This window comes from Pseudophryne corroboree, chromosome 6, assembly GCF_028390025.1.
Source record: "Pseudophryne corroboree isolate aPseCor3 chromosome 6, aPseCor3.hap2, whole genome shotgun sequence".
NCBI classification, from domain to species: Eukaryota; Metazoa; Chordata; class Amphibia; order Anura; family Myobatrachidae; genus Pseudophryne; species Pseudophryne corroboree.
The window spans coordinates 795,274,445-795,289,876 of NC_086449.1; the positions used below are offsets into that span (position 1 = coordinate 795,274,445).

The 15,432-nt window shown below is 49.0% G+C and overlaps 2 long non-coding RNA genes across 2 annotated transcripts in view; one reads left to right on the forward strand and one right to left on the reverse strand.

The window, feature by feature from the left end:
• Positions 1–2,127, reverse strand: part of LOC134933569 (uncharacterized) — an 84,072-nt gene extending 81,945 nt beyond the window's left edge. The window contains exon 1 of the long non-coding RNA XR_010179733.1: positions 2,078–2,127. This is a non-coding gene — a long non-coding RNA (uncharacterized LOC134933569). The remainder of the gene's footprint in view (positions 1–2,077) is intronic.
• The window catches only part of LOC134933568 (uncharacterized), a 99,509-nt gene that overhangs the window by 45,485 nt on the left and 38,592 nt on the right, over positions 1–15,432 (forward strand). Inside the window, exon 2 of the long non-coding RNA XR_010179732.1 lies at positions 8,318–8,363. This is a non-coding gene — a long non-coding RNA (uncharacterized LOC134933568). The remainder of the gene's footprint in view (positions 1–8,317; positions 8,364–15,432) is intronic.

Genomic DNA, 15,432 nt, shown 5'->3' on the forward strand with positions numbered 1-15,432 from the left:
CTGACACTGTGGGGGCAGTATGTGTATCTGGCACTGTGGGGTCAGTATGTGTATCTGGCACTGTGGGTACAGTATGTGTATCTGGCACTGTGGGGACAGTATGTGTATCTGGCACTGTGGGGACAGTATGTGTATCTGGCACTGTGGGGAAGTATGTGTGTCTGACACTGTGGGGACAGTATGTGTATCTGGCACTGTGGGGAAGTATGTGTGTCTGACACTGTGGGAACAGTATGTGTATCTGGCACTGTGGGGACAGTATGTGTATCTGGCACTGTGGGGACAGTATGTGTATCTGGCACTGTGGGGACAGTATGTGTGTCTGACACTGTGGGGGCATATGTGTGTCTGACACTGTGGGGGCATATGTGTGTCTGACACTGTGGGGACAGTATGTGTATCTGGCACTGTGGGGGAAGTATGTGTGTCTGACACTGTGGGGGCATATGTGTGTCTGACACTGTGGGGGCATATGTGTGTCTGGCATTATATTGGGACAATAACTCAATGTGACACTATACTGGGACATTAAGTGTATCTAACACTGTACTGGGGACATTACGTGCATCTGGCACTGCACTACTGGGGTTATTATGTGTAATTGTCACTATACTAGGGGACATTATGTATATCTGACACTATACTGGGACATTAAGTGTATCTGACACTATACTGGGACATTAAGTGTATCTGATACTGGGACATTAAGTGTATCTAACAATATACTGGGACATTATGTGCATCTGGCACTATACTGGCAAAATTACGTGCATCTGGCACTATACTGGGGGCATTATGTGCATCTGGCACTATACTGGAAAGTTATGTATATCTTACGCTATACTGGGGACATTATGTGTACTATACTGGCATAAGGAGCACTGCTGTGGGCATTGTGTGTAAGGCTGCCAAGTGTGTGTGTGTGTGTGTGTGATTATATATTTATAGTTTGATATCATAATATAAAATTGCAAGCCCACATCCACTTTCAAAGAAGCGTGCGCGCCTTCCCATATATATGGGCACTACTGTGTGGCATAATGTGTATAAGGGACACTACTGCATAACTTGAATAACGGACATTACTGTGCTGTGTAATGTGAGTAAGGAGCACTACTGTGTGGTGTCATTTGAATTGGGGTACTACTGAGTTGCCATGCCCCTTTTTGGCATGCCAGTCTTTTACTTTGCCAGGGGCGCTCGGACCCCTAGATACACCCCTGACTGTAGTAATAGTATTACTGTGAGGGATAAGTCAGGAAAAACATTCAGGTCAGGGCAATAACAATGGGATGGATAGGACTACAGCTGCAGGCCTGCATATAACACTAGGCCCATCGTCATGACCATAAAATGATGACCAGCCGCCTAGCTTGCCTCACATTCCGCCTTAAATCATAATATTAAACTTGCATTTTTCCTAGCATATGGATGCAATTTTTCTGCTTTTAAATATTTAGGGAGACATTAGGGGGGTCATTCCGAGTTGATCGCAGCCAGCAACTTTTTGCTGCTGCTGCGATCAACAAGCCACACCTATGGGGGAGTGTATTTTAGCTTAGCAGGGCTGCGATCGCACACAAAACTAGACCAGCCCTGTACCTACTTACCCTGTGCGATGGATCCAGCGATGATGGGCTCGGCTTTGACGTCACTCTTCCGCCCTCCGTTCTGCTGGACACGCCTGCGTTATACTCACCACTCCCCGAAAACGGCTCCAAACGCTCCGGATCCGCCCAGCCACGGCTCCTTCCTGTCAATCTTCTTAGCAGTCGGCTCTGCGACCACTTCCTTTGTAAGTCGCGACGTAACCCGGCGACCGCTGCACATGCGCATTCCGCACCCATTCGCATTGCAGCGATAAACCGCTGCGTGCGAACGGGTCGGAATGACCCCCTAGGGCTGAGAGTGTAAGGGTGGTCACGCCCACACGTCTCTGGCCATACCGACACAGCATTGGCCACACCCACACCATACTGGCCACACCTACACAGCACTGGCCACACCCACACCATGCTTGTCACTATAGGCCCTTGATCAGAATTTTCATATAAGATATAGGTTAAAGTAAGCATACCTTACATTGTGAGATATCATATCAGCGGTGGCAGTTCTCAACAAAGCACTGACCTTTCTACCAAAGCTGAGTGACATCATAAAGGCTTTATGATGTGAGCAAGTCACATGATTAGCATTTAGAGGTGAAAAATCACATCCTGCCTGCATTTTACCATTGCTGTCTATTTATAATATACTAGCTGGAGTACCTGGCGTTGCCCGGGATTTTAAGAATGTTTGTTTACAAAAATTAATTTATATATTAAACACACAGTATAAATAACATAGTATAAAAAAGCATGTAAAATGTTATACACATCAATAGAATGAAAACCCAATTTAAAAATAGCACAACACATTATGTTTGTTCCCAGCTTGTAAGTCATATGTGTACCAAGTTTGTTGTAAATTGGTCTAGGCATTCTGGTGTTATGCTGTCTCCTGAAATACTCTGTGCTGCTGTCCCACCCCTAGGGGTGCCAGGGGTGTCTAACCCCCACTGTTTGTTCCCAGCTTGTAAGTCAGATGTGTACCAAGTTTGGTGTAAATTGCTCCAGGCTTTCCACAGTTATGCTGTCTGCTGACATACTCTGTGCTGCTGTCCCACCCCTAGGGGTGCTAGGTGTGTCTGACCCCCACATTGTTTGTTTCCCAAGTGTAAGTCATATGTGTACCAATTTTGTTGTAAATTGGTCTAGCCATTCAGGAGTTATGCTGTCTCCTGAAATACTCTGTGCTGCTGTCCCACCCCTAGGGGTGTCTAACCCCCACAGAGTTTGTTCCAAGATTTTAAGTCAGATGTGTACCACGTTTGGTGTAAATTGCTGCAGGCCTTCCACAGTTTTGCTGTCTGCTGACATACTCTGTGCTGCTGTCCCACCCCTAGGGGTGCTCGGGGTTTCTGAACCCCACCAGTGTTTGTTTCCAGAGTGTAAGTAATATGTGTACCAAGTTTGTTGTAAATTGCTGCAGGCATTCCAGAGTTATGCTGTCTGCTGAAATACTCAGTGCTGCTGCCTCACCCCTAGGGGTGCTAGGGGTGTCTTCCCCCCACAGTGTTTGTAACCAGATTGTAAGGCATATGTGTACCAATTTTTTTGTACATTGCTCCAGGAATTCCAGAGTTATGCTGTCTCCTGATATACTCTGTGCTGCTGTCTGCCCCCCTAGGGGTGCTAGGGAATTCAAATTGTTTTAGTTGTCTCCGCTTGTATGTAAAATTTCACGATCATCGCTTGTAAACTGCGGATTTGTATAGAAAGACAGAAGGACAAATTAGAATTTTTATATATTAGATCTATCCATATCAGATTGATAATGGGCGCGAATAGGACTACACCTCCAGGCCTGCACATAAAAATAGGCCCATCCTCACGATGGCAAGATGATGACCAGCCGCCCAGATGGCCACACTGTTGGCCATAAATCATAATATTATACTTGTATTTCCTATTTTCCTGACAAAATGCTGCTATTTTTCTGCAGATAATATATTTAGGGAGACATTGGGACTGATAGTGTAGGGGGTATACACCAGAGGCGTAACTAGCACAGGGCGAGCAGGGCACGTGCCATGGGCGCCGTGGCAGCCCCAGCAGAGGGGGGCGCCACCGGCACGGCCCGCTCGCCCCGTGCGACTGGGATTCGGCACCGCAGCTCTCCCTGTTTCCCCCAGCTGCGGCTGGAGGGCGGCCGCCACTGTCCCCCCGCACCAGTTTGTTTTATTTGATTTCTTTGCGGGTTACGGAGGGCAGTGGGGATTGAGGGTAGGCGCCGGCAATTACAACAGCCGCCCGCCCCCTCACCAGCAGCAGCCGCCCGCCCCCTCACCAGCAGCAGCCGCCCGCCCGCAGCAGCGCCAACCAGACCTACATGGAGCTAGCGGCAGCAACAGGAGCAGTTTCTCCTCCAAGGTTCCAGCGGTAAGATGCAATGTATCTGGCACAGTGGGGCATGTATCTGGCACTGTGGGGCAATGTAACTGGCACTGTGGGGCAATGTATCTGGCACTGTGGGGCAATGTATCTGGCACTGTGGGGCATGCATCCGGCACTGTGGGGCAATGTAACTGGCACTGTGGGGCAATGTATCTGGCACTGTGGGGCATGTAACTGGCACTGTGGGGCATGTATCTGGCACTGTGGGGCATGTATCTGGCACTGTGGGGCAATGTATCTGGCACTGTGGGGCATGTAACTGGCACTGTGGGGCATGTATCTGGCACTGTGGGGCATGTATCTGGCACTGTGGGGCAATGTAAATGGCACTGTGGGGCAATGTAACTGGCACTGTGGGGCAATGTATCTGGCACAGTGGGGCAATGTAAATGCCACTGTGGGGCAATGTAACTGGCACTGTGGAACAATGTATCTGGCACTGTGGGGCATGTAACTGGCACTGTGGGGCATGTATCTGGCACTGTAGGGCATGTATCTGGCACTGTGGGGCAATGTAACTGGCACTGTGGGGGCAATGTAACTGGCACTGTGGGGCATGTATCTGGCACTGAGTGGGGCATGTATCTGGCACTGTGGGGCAATGTATCTGGCACTGTGGGGGCATGTATCTGGCACGGAGTGGGGCATGTAACTGGCACTGCGGGGCATTTTCAGTGGCCACACCCCTTCTGGAGCATGGCCACACCCCTTCTGGTGTGTGGCCACGCCCATTTTTCCGGTGCGCGCACCTTTGGCGTGCGCACATGCTTCTTTTTGTGTGTTTTTTTTTTGGGGGGGGGGGGGGCGCCTTTTTTCATTTTGCCCTGGGCTCCGAAAACCCTAGCTACGCCTCTGCTATACACGCCCACATGGCTCTGGCCACACCCACACAGCACTGGTCATACCCATGTGCCACTGGTCACGCCCACACACTACCGACCACTCCCACACAGCACTGGTCAACTTGTCACTATAGGCCAGGGGTGGGGAACCTCCGGCCCGCGGGCTGTATAAGGCCCACAAAGCCATTTGTTCCGACCCACCCGCTTGTGTCAGTGAGACACGCTGCCGCTCAGTCCGGCGGCGGCGTGTCTCAGCTGTCAGGGCAGGGAGGAGAGCGCAGCTACACTGTCCGGCGGCAGGTAAGATCTCAAACCAGCCGCCGGTTTGTGAGCCAATCAGAGCTCGCGGACTGGCAGACAATCAGGAGCTGCCGCTGCCGTTCCGCAAGCTCTGATTGGCTCACGAACTGGCGGCTGGTTTGCGGTCCTACACGCCGCCGCCCGTCAAAGTCGCGCTCTTATCCCTGCCCTGACCCGTTGACACCTGAGACACGCTGCCGGATGGAGCAGCAGCGGTGAGCAGCACAGTGGGGGTGGGGGCACTGTAGGGGAATCTGTGTATCTGGCACTGTGGGGGCATTTGTGGGTCTGGCACTGTGGGGGCATTTGTATACCTGGCACTGTGGGGCAATTTGTGTATCTGGCACTGTGGGGGCATTTGTGGATCTGGCACTCTGGGGGCATTTGTATACCTGGCACTGTGGGGACATTTATATACCTGGCACTGTGGGGGCATTTGTATACCTGGCACTGTGGGGGCATTTGTATACCTGGCACTGTGGGGGCATTTGTATACCTGGCACTGTGGGGGCAATTGTGTACCTGGCACTGTGGGGGCAATTGTGAATCTGGCACTGTGGGGGCATTTGTGGATCTGGCACTGTGGGGGCATTTGTGGATCTGGCACTGAGGGAATTTGTGTTTCTGACACTGCACTGACATGTGTATCTGGCACTGCACTATTGGGGGCATATGTGTATCACGTCCCATTTTAATTGGCCACACCCATTTTTGGGCGCGTGCGCCTCCGTCGCGCGCACTCAGTACCTCTAAGGGGCAGACCTACTGGGGGCAGGCTAATTTTTAAGTTTAGAATTTTTGTATGACCCCCGAAGGATTTTATAAATATCCAAATGGCCCTTGGTAGAAAAAGGGTTCCGCACCCCTGCTATAGGCCCTTGATCCGCTGTGGAGTGCACAAAGACTCTGGCTGCACAATCAGACTTCCTAGCATCCGTATGACTGCTCAATATGTCAGATGGAATTTGGCAGAAGGGGTCAGTGGAACTGCATCTTCCTACGGAGTCCTGGACGCTAGCATACCCCACAATACCAACCCCCCCCCCCCCCCCCCCCCTTCATCATTGTCCATGAATGCCTACCAGAATAACATGGGCCTCTACGCAATTCTGTTCTGCGTCTGTCATGGTGACCGTGGTGTTGCCCACATGCGCAAGGGAAAAACATTGGGCGCTTCCCCCCAGAGATACCAGTGCATTGAGTGTATTATGTATTTACATAAAGCTTCAGCACTTCCTTGGGGCCCTCACAGAACCCTAAGGCCTCTGACTGGCTGAAAGATGGAGTCAGCATTTGGCCCACCCTCTCAGGCCATCTCCTCTATTGTGTCTGGGCTGCCGGCAGCTGCTGTCTTCTTGATCACCGTCCAAACCAAGCCAATGGACAGACACGGCTCCCTGACTATGCCCCAGCACAAACTGTCCGTGCCGGGCGCAGTCTGCTGGCTCCAATGCATGCCCACGCCAGGGGCGTCACTGGTGCAGCTGCTACTTACCCTGTCACTGTTTGCTTAGCACTTGGAAATCCATTCCCCGATCCTGCACAGATTGTCAGCGGCGAGATAGTGGGAACAAACAATGCCTGCTGCCGTATTTCTCACATATCTTTATGTAGGTAATGGCCAGAATCTCTATGGGCCTTATATAATGAGTATCACCCACATCACCCAGTGCAGTGTGCACTGATGTGAGCAACCCCTGGCAACCAATGAGATGACAGTTTTCATTTACTAAGCCGTGCTTGAAAATAACAGCTAGGGGGGAATGTCATAGGGTGTGAGAATCGGAAAGTGAGAGATTTTGGGAGAGTTTTTCTGTTTTCTTAAAGTGCCAATCATTTACTTAGCAAAACCAGGTTGATTTTCCCATGTAAATGATTGCCACTTTAAAAAAACAGAAAAACTCTCCCAAAATCTCTCACTTTCTGATTCTCACACCCTATTACATTTCCCCCCTAGAATCTGATGGATTACACAGCACACTACAATGTGTTATATTATACCAATGTTGTACAGTATCTACGGGCCCCGCAATGGACACAGGCTGTCATCAAAGTATTTATCCGACAAATTCAAATGTAAATTAGATTTCCTATTTACAATATATATTTTGCTCTACGGTGCATTGTGCATCAGTCTGTAGACAGTAATGGCTATTTAGTAATAAAATAATAATACAGGTTGAGTATCCCATATCCAAATATTCCGAAATACGGACTTTTTTGCGTGAGAGTGAGATAGTGAAACCTTTGTTTTTTGATGGCTCAATGGGGGTCATTCCGAGTTGTTCGCTCGCAAGCTGCTTTTAGCAGCATTGCACACGCTAAGCCGCCGCCTACTGGGAGTGAATCTTAGCTTCTTAAAATTGCGAACGAAAGATTCGCATTATTGCGAAAATACATCTCTGTGCAGTTTCTGAGTAGCTCGAGACTTACTCGGCATCTGCGATCAGTTCAGTGCTTGTCGTTCCTGGTTTGACGTCACAAACACACCCAGCGTTCGCCCAGACACTCCTCCGTTTCTCCAGCCACTCCCGCGTTTTTCCCAGAAACGGTAGCGTTTTTTCACACACTCCCATAAAACGGCCAGTTTCCGCCCAGAAACACCCACTTCCTGTCAATCACATTACGATCACCAGAACGAAGAAAAAAACGTGAGTAAAATTCCTAACTGCATAGCAAATTTACTTGGCGCAGTCGCAGTGCGGACATTGCGCATGCGCACTAAGCGGAAAATCGCTGCAATGCGAAAAAATTTACCGAGCGAACAACTCGGAATGACCACCAATGTACACAAACTTTGTTTAATACACACAGTTATTACAAATATTGTATTAAATGACCTTAAGGCTGTGTGTATAAGGTGTATATGTAACATAAATGAATTGTGTGAATGTAGACATACTTTGTTCAGTGCACAAAGTTACAAAAAATATTTGCTAAAATGACCTTCAGGCTGTGTGTATAAGGTGTATATGTAACATAAATGCATTCTGTGCTTAGATTTAGGTCCCATCACCATGATATCTCATTATGGTATCTAATTATTCCAAAATACAGAAAAATCCCAAATCCAAAATACCTCTGGTCCCAAGCATTTTGGATAAGGGATACTCAACCCGTAATAATAATAATAATAATAATAATAATAATTGTATTTATGTAGCGCTCTTTCACCGACAGGACTCAAGGAACTTATTTGCTTGCAGAACAGAACTCACAGGACACGGTAAGTTGGATCTTTTCTGTGTTTCTGGAACTGTACCCTGGAAATGCTCTGAGTTACCTGCTGGAAGTTTGTGGTATAGGGTTATAATATAAGAATATGGAGGCACTGCAGTTACAATACGCCAATACTGGCATCTGGTATAATACGGGTGTGCTGGGAGCTGAATGACGCTAACTTCTGGAAGTATATAATGGCACAGGGGCCAATTATAATATGGGCACTGAGAGGCTGGAAGAATATGGAGACAGTGGAGGCTGGTATAATATGGGCACTGGATGCTGGATGAATATGGAGACAGTGGAGGCTGGTATAATATGGGCACTGGCTGCTGTAAGAATGTGGAGGCACTGGAATGCTGGTATAATATGGGCACTGGCTGCTGGAAGAATGTGGAGGCACTGGAGGCTGGTATGATATGGGCACTGGCTGCTGGAAGAATATGGAGGCACTGGAATGCTGGTATAATATGGGCACTGGCTGCTGGAAGAATGTGGAGGCACTGGAGGCTGGTATAATATGGGCACTGGCTGCTGGAAGAATGTGGAGGCACTGGAGGCTGGTATAATATGGGCACTGGCTGCTGGAAGAATATGGAGGCACTGGAGGCTGGTATAATATGGGCACTGGCTGCAGGAAGAAAAAGGAGGCACTGGAGGCTGGTATAATATGGGCACTGGCTGCTGGAAGAATTTGGAGGCACTGGAGGCTGGTATAATATGGGCACTGGCTACTGGAAGAATATGGAGGCAGGTATAATATGGGCACTGGCTGCTGGAATAATATGGAGGCACTAGATGCTGGTATAATATGGGCACTGGCTGCTGGAAGAATGTGGAGGCAGTGGAGGCTGGTATAATATTGGCACTGAGAGGCTGGAAGAATGTGGAGAACTGGAGACTGGAAGAATATGGAGGCACTGGCTGCTGGAAGAATATGGAGGCTCTAGATGCTGGTATAATTTGGGCACTGACTGCTGGAAGAATATGGAGGCATTGGAGACTAGTATAATATGGGCATTAGCTGCTGAAAGAATATGGAGGACTGGAGGCTGGAAGAATATGGAGGTATTGGCTGCTGGAAGAATATGGAGGCACTGGATGCTGGGATAATATGGAGGAACTGGCTGCTGGAAGAATATGGAGGTACTGGAGACTGGTATAATATGGGTACTGGCTGCTGGAAGAATATGGAGGCACTAAATGCTGGTATGATATGGGCACTGGCTGCTGGAAGAATATAGAGAACTGGAGGCTGGTATAATATGGGCACTGGCTCCTGGAAGAATATGGAGCCACTGAATGGTAGTATAATATGGGCACTGGCTGCTGGATGAATATGGAGGCACAGGATGCTGGTATAATATGGGCACTGGCTGCTGGAAGAATATGGAGGCACTGGATGGTAGTATAATATGGGCACTGGCTGCTGGAAGAATATACAGAACTGGAGGCTGGTATAATGTGGACACTGACTGATGTTTTAAAGATATACATGCTTGGTCACACTTGACTTAATTAGTACCTCAGTCAATTTGATTTAACTGTCTGAGCTCATGCATGGATATTCTGAAAACCTGAACTGTAATGGCGGAGTTTGGAAATCTCTGCCCTATGCCATTTGTAAAGCAAAAAAAAAAAAAAAAAATTATGACAGAAGCCATTCCCCTTTAAATGTTAAGAAAAATAATATGATTTTACACTTACCGGTAAATCTATTTCTCGTAGTCCGTAGAGGATGCTGGGACTCCGTAAGGACCATGGGGAATAGACGGGCTCCGCAGGAGACATGGGCACTTTAAGAAAGACTTTAGACTCTGGGTGTGCACTGGCTCCTCCCTCTATGCCCCTCCTCCAGACCTCAGTTAGAGAAACTGTGCCCAGAGGAGATGGACAGTACGAGGAAAGGATTTTTGTTAATCCAAGGGCAAGATTCATACCAGCCACACCAATCACACCGTATAACCTGTGATAAACTACCCAGTTAACAGTATGAACAAACAACATAGTCTCGGTCCAAACCGATGAACTATAATATAACCCTTATGTAAGCAATAACTATATACAAGTCTTGCAGAAGAAGTCCGCACTTGGGACGAGCGCCCAGCATCCTCTACGGACTACGAGAAATAGATTTACCGGTAAGTGTAAAATCTTATTTTCTCTAACGTCCTAGAGGATGCTGGGACTCCGTAAGGACCATGGGGATTATACCAAAGCTCCCAAACGGGCGGGAGAGTGCGGATGACTCTGCAGCACCGATTGAGCAAACAGGAGGTCCTCCTCAGCCAGGGTATCAAACTTATAGAACTTTGCAAAAGTGCTTGACCCCGACCAAGTAGCAGCTCGGCACAGCTGTATTGCCGAGACCCCTCGGGCAGCCGCCCAAGACGAGCCCACCTTCCTAGTGGAATGGGCCTTAACCAATTTCGGTAACGGCAATCCTGCCGTAGAATGCGCCTGCTGAATCGTGTTACAGATCCAGCGAGCAATAGTCTGCTTTGAAGCAGGTCCGCCAACCTTGTTGGCTGCATACAGGACAAACAGTGCTTCTGTTTTTCTGATCCTAGCCGTTCTGGCCACGTAAATTTTCAAAGCCCTGACCACATCAAGGGACTTGGAATCCTCCAAGTCACGTGTAGCCACAGGCACGACAATAGGTTGGTTCATATGAAAGGATGAGACCACCTTAGGTAGGAATTGAGGACGGGTCCGCAACTCCGCTCTATCCATATGGAAAACCAGATAGGGGCTTTTATGTGATAAAGCCGCCAATTCCGAAACTCGCCTAGCCGAAGCCAAGGCTAACAACATGACCACCTTCCAAGTGAGAAATTCCAACTCCACTGTTTTAAGTGGTTCAAACCAATGTGACTTAAGGAAACTTAACACCACGTTAAGGTCCCAAGGCGCCACCGGAGGTACAAAAGGAGGCTGAATATGCAGTACTCCCTTCACAAAAGTCTGTACTTCAGGTAACGAGGCCAATTCCTTTTGAAAGAAAATGGATAAGGCCGAAATCTGAACTTTAATGGAGCCTAATTTTAGGCCCAAATTCACTCCAGTTTGTAGGAAGTGAAGAAAACGGCCTAGATGGAATTCTTCCGTAGGAGCATTCCTGGCCTCACACCAAGACACATATTTTCGCCATATTCGGTGATAATGTTTAGACGTCACGTCCTTCCTAGCCTTTATTAGCGTAGGAATGACCTCATCCGGAATACCTTTTTCCGCTAGGATCCGGCGTTCAACCGCCATGCCGTCAAACACAGCCGTGGTAAGTCTTGGAACAGACAGGGACCTTGTTGTAACAGGTCCTGCCTTAGAGGAAGAGGCCACGGATCTTCTGTGAGCATTTCTTGCAGATCCGGAAACCAGGTCCTTCGTGGCCAATCTGGAACAATGAGAATTGTTCTCACTCCTCTTTTTCTTATTATCCTCAACACCTTGGGTATGAGAGGAAGAGGAGGAAACACATATACCGACTGGAACACCCACGGTGTCACTAGGGCGTCCACAGCTACCGCCTGAGGGTCTCTTGACCTGGCGCAATACCTTTGTAGCTTTTTGTTGAGACGGGATGCCATCATGTCTATTTGGGGTAGTCCCCACCGACTTGCAATGTGCGCGAAGACTTCCTGATGAAGTTCCCACTCTCCCGGATGCAGATCGTGTCTGCTGAGGAAGTCTGCTTCCCAGTTGTCTACTCCCGGAATGAACACTGCTGACAGAGCGCTTACATGATTCTCCGCCCAGCGAAGAATTCTGGTGGCTTCCGCCATTGCCACTCTGCTCTTTGTGCCGCCTTGGCGGTTTACATGAGCTGCTGCGGTGATGTTGTCTGACTGGATCAGAACTGGTCGATTGCGAAGTAAGATCTCCACTTGACGTAGGGCGTTGTATATGGCCCTTAGTTCCAGGATGTTGATGTGAGGACAAGTCTCTTGACTTGACCAAAGTCCCTGGAAATTTCTTCCCTGTGTGACTGCTCCCCAACCTCGGAGGCTCGCGTCCGTGGTCACCAGGATCCAGTCCTGAATGCCGAACCTGCGGCCTTCCAGGAGGTGAGCACTGTGCAGCCACCACAGGAGAGATATCCTGGCTCTGGGAGACAGGGTGATCCTTTGATGCATTTGTAAATGAGACCCGGACTATTTGTCCAGTAGGTCCCATTGAAAAGTCCTCGCATGGAACCTGCCGAAGGGGATGGCCTGGTACGATGCCACCATCTTCCCCAGGACACGGGTGCAGTGAAGCACTGAAACCTTTTTTGGCTTTAATAGGTTCCTGACCAGAGCTATGAGCTCCTGAGCCTTTTCCATCGGAAGAAAAACCTTTTTCTGTTCTGTGTCCAGAATCAGGCCCAAAAAGGTCAGACGTGTTGTAGGAACCAGCTGGGACTTCGGAATATTGAGAATCCAGCCGTGCTGTTGCAACGTCCTCACTGACAGTGACACGCTGTCCAGTAACTTCTCTCGAGATCTCGCCTTTATGAGGAGATCGTCCAAGTATGGGATAATTGTGACACCCTGCTAGCGCAGGAGCACCATCATTTCCGCCATTACCTTGGTGAAAATTCTCGGGGCCGTGGAAAGCCCAAACGGCAACGTCTGAAATTGGTAATGACAGTCCCGTACCGCAAATCTCAGGAACGCCTGGTGAGGAAGAAAAATTGGAACATGAAGGTAAGAATCCTTTATGTCCAAGGAAACCATCCAATCTCCCCCTCCAGGCTGGCGATGACCGCTCTGAGCGATTCCATCTTGAACTTGAACTTTTTCAAGTACAGGTTCAGGGATTTCAGATTCAAAATGGGTCTAACCGAACCGTCCGGTTTCGGAACCACAAACAAGGTTGAGTAATACCCCTTTCCTTGCTGGAGAAGAGGAACCTTGACTATCACCTGCTGCAGGTACAATTTTTGAATTGCAGTTAACACTAACTCCCTTTCTGACGGAGAAGCTGGCAGAGCCGATTTGAAAAACCGGCGAGGAGGCATCTCTTCGAATTCCAGCCTGTATCCCTGAGAAACAATCTCTATTGCCCAGGGATCCACCTGTGAGTGAACCCAGACGTGGCTGAAAAATCGAAGACGTGCTCCCACTTGATCTGGCCCCCCCAGGGAAGTCCCAGCGTCATGCGGTGGATTTTGCAGACGTAGGGGGGGACTACTCCTGGACTGCATTTGGTAATGAGGTGCCTTCTTAGTATGTTGTGGGGGAACATAAGGTAAAAAATTCGATCGGTCTCAATCTCCGTAGACAAGGAATCTGTCCACGCAGCGACAGCACTACAAACCCAGGCCGATGCCATAGCCGGCCTAACAATAGTACCAGAATGTGTGTAAATGTGCTTCATGGTAACTTCCTGCTTACGATCCGCAGGATCCTTGAGGGTAGCAGTATCCTGGGAAGGCAGTGCCACCTTCTTGGATAAGCGTGTCAACGCCTTGTCTACTTTAGGCTAAGATTCCCATCGTATCCTGTCCTTTTGTGGCAAGGGATACGCCATAAGAATCCTTTTGGGAACTTGTAGTCTCCTGTCTGGAGATTCCCAAGCCTTTTCGCACAATTCGCTTAGCTCAAATGAGGACAGAAAGGAGATCTCAGGCTTTTTCTCTTTATACATGTGTACCCTCGTGTCAGGGGGTTCCTCAGTAATATTCAAAACCTCTTTAACAGCCATGATCATGTAACGAATACCTTTAGCCACTTTTGGCTGTAATTTTGCATCCTCATAGTCGATACTGGAATCTGAATCCGTGTCGGTATCTGTGTCAGTGATCTGGGATAATGTGCGTTTCTGAGACCCAGAAGGTCCCGGTGCCACTGGGACAGGCATGGTCTGACTACCTGACAGATCCCTAGCCTCAGTCTTATCTAATCTCTTATGCAATAAATTACATTAGCATTTAAGACATTCCACATATCCATCCAGTCCGGTGTCGGCGTTGCCGATGGCGACCTGACAATCATGCACTCCCCCTCCTCCTTAGGCGAGCCTTCATCGTCAAACATGTCGACACACGCGTACCGACACACTCCACACACACAGGGAAACTCTTTTCTGAAGACAGGTTCCCCTTTAGGCCCTTTGGAGAGACAGAGAGAGAGTATGCCAGCACACACCCCAGCGCTATATGACCCCAGAGAAAAACACAGAATGTTTACCCAGTAGCGCTGCTGTAAAGTATAATCGACAATTATGTGCCCCCCCCCCCCCCCCCTTCTACTTTAAAACCCTCTTTCACCGTGTGTCAAGCAGGGGAGAGTCCGGGGAGCTTCCTCTCAGCGGTGCTGTGGAGAGAAAATGGCGCTGGTGAGTGCTGAGGGAGAAGCCCCGCCCCCTCGGCGGCGGGCTTCTGTCCCGCTTAAACTTAATAAAATATGGCGGGGGCTCTTTTATATAATTGTACAGTGCCCACCTGTACATGTATATAGTAATTTGCCATAGGAGAGGTATTCTATTGCTGCCCAGGGCGCCCCCCCTGCGCCCTGCACCCTTACAGTGACCGGAGTGTGTGAGGTGTATGGGAGCAATGACGCACAGCTGCAGTGCGTTACCTCAGTGAAGCACCCGAGGGCTTCTGCCGCCTCAGTAGTCTTCTTTCTTAGTTTCTTCCGGCTCTGTGAGGAGAACGGCGTCGCGGCTCTGGGATGAACGCCCAGGACGAACCTGTGTTCCACTCCCTCTGGAGCTAATGGTGTCCAGTAGCCGAGAAGCAGAGCCTATCATTTAAGTAGGTCTGCTCCTCTCTCCTCAGTCCCTCGATGCAGGGAGTCTGTTGCCAGCAGAGCTCCCTGAAAATAAGAAAAAAACCTAACAAAATGCTTTCTTAGCAGGAAACTCAGGAGAGCTCCCTGCAGTGCACCCATCTTCCTCTGGGCACAGTCTAAAACTGAGGTCTGGAGAAGGGGCATAGAGGGAGGAGCCAGTGCACACCCAGAGTCTAAAGTCTTTCTTAAAGTGCCCATGTCTCCTGCGGAGCCTGTCTATTCCCCATGGTCCTTACGGAGTCCCAGCATCCTCTAGGACGTTAGAGAAAATTTGCTAATCAGGATTGTGAATTTTAA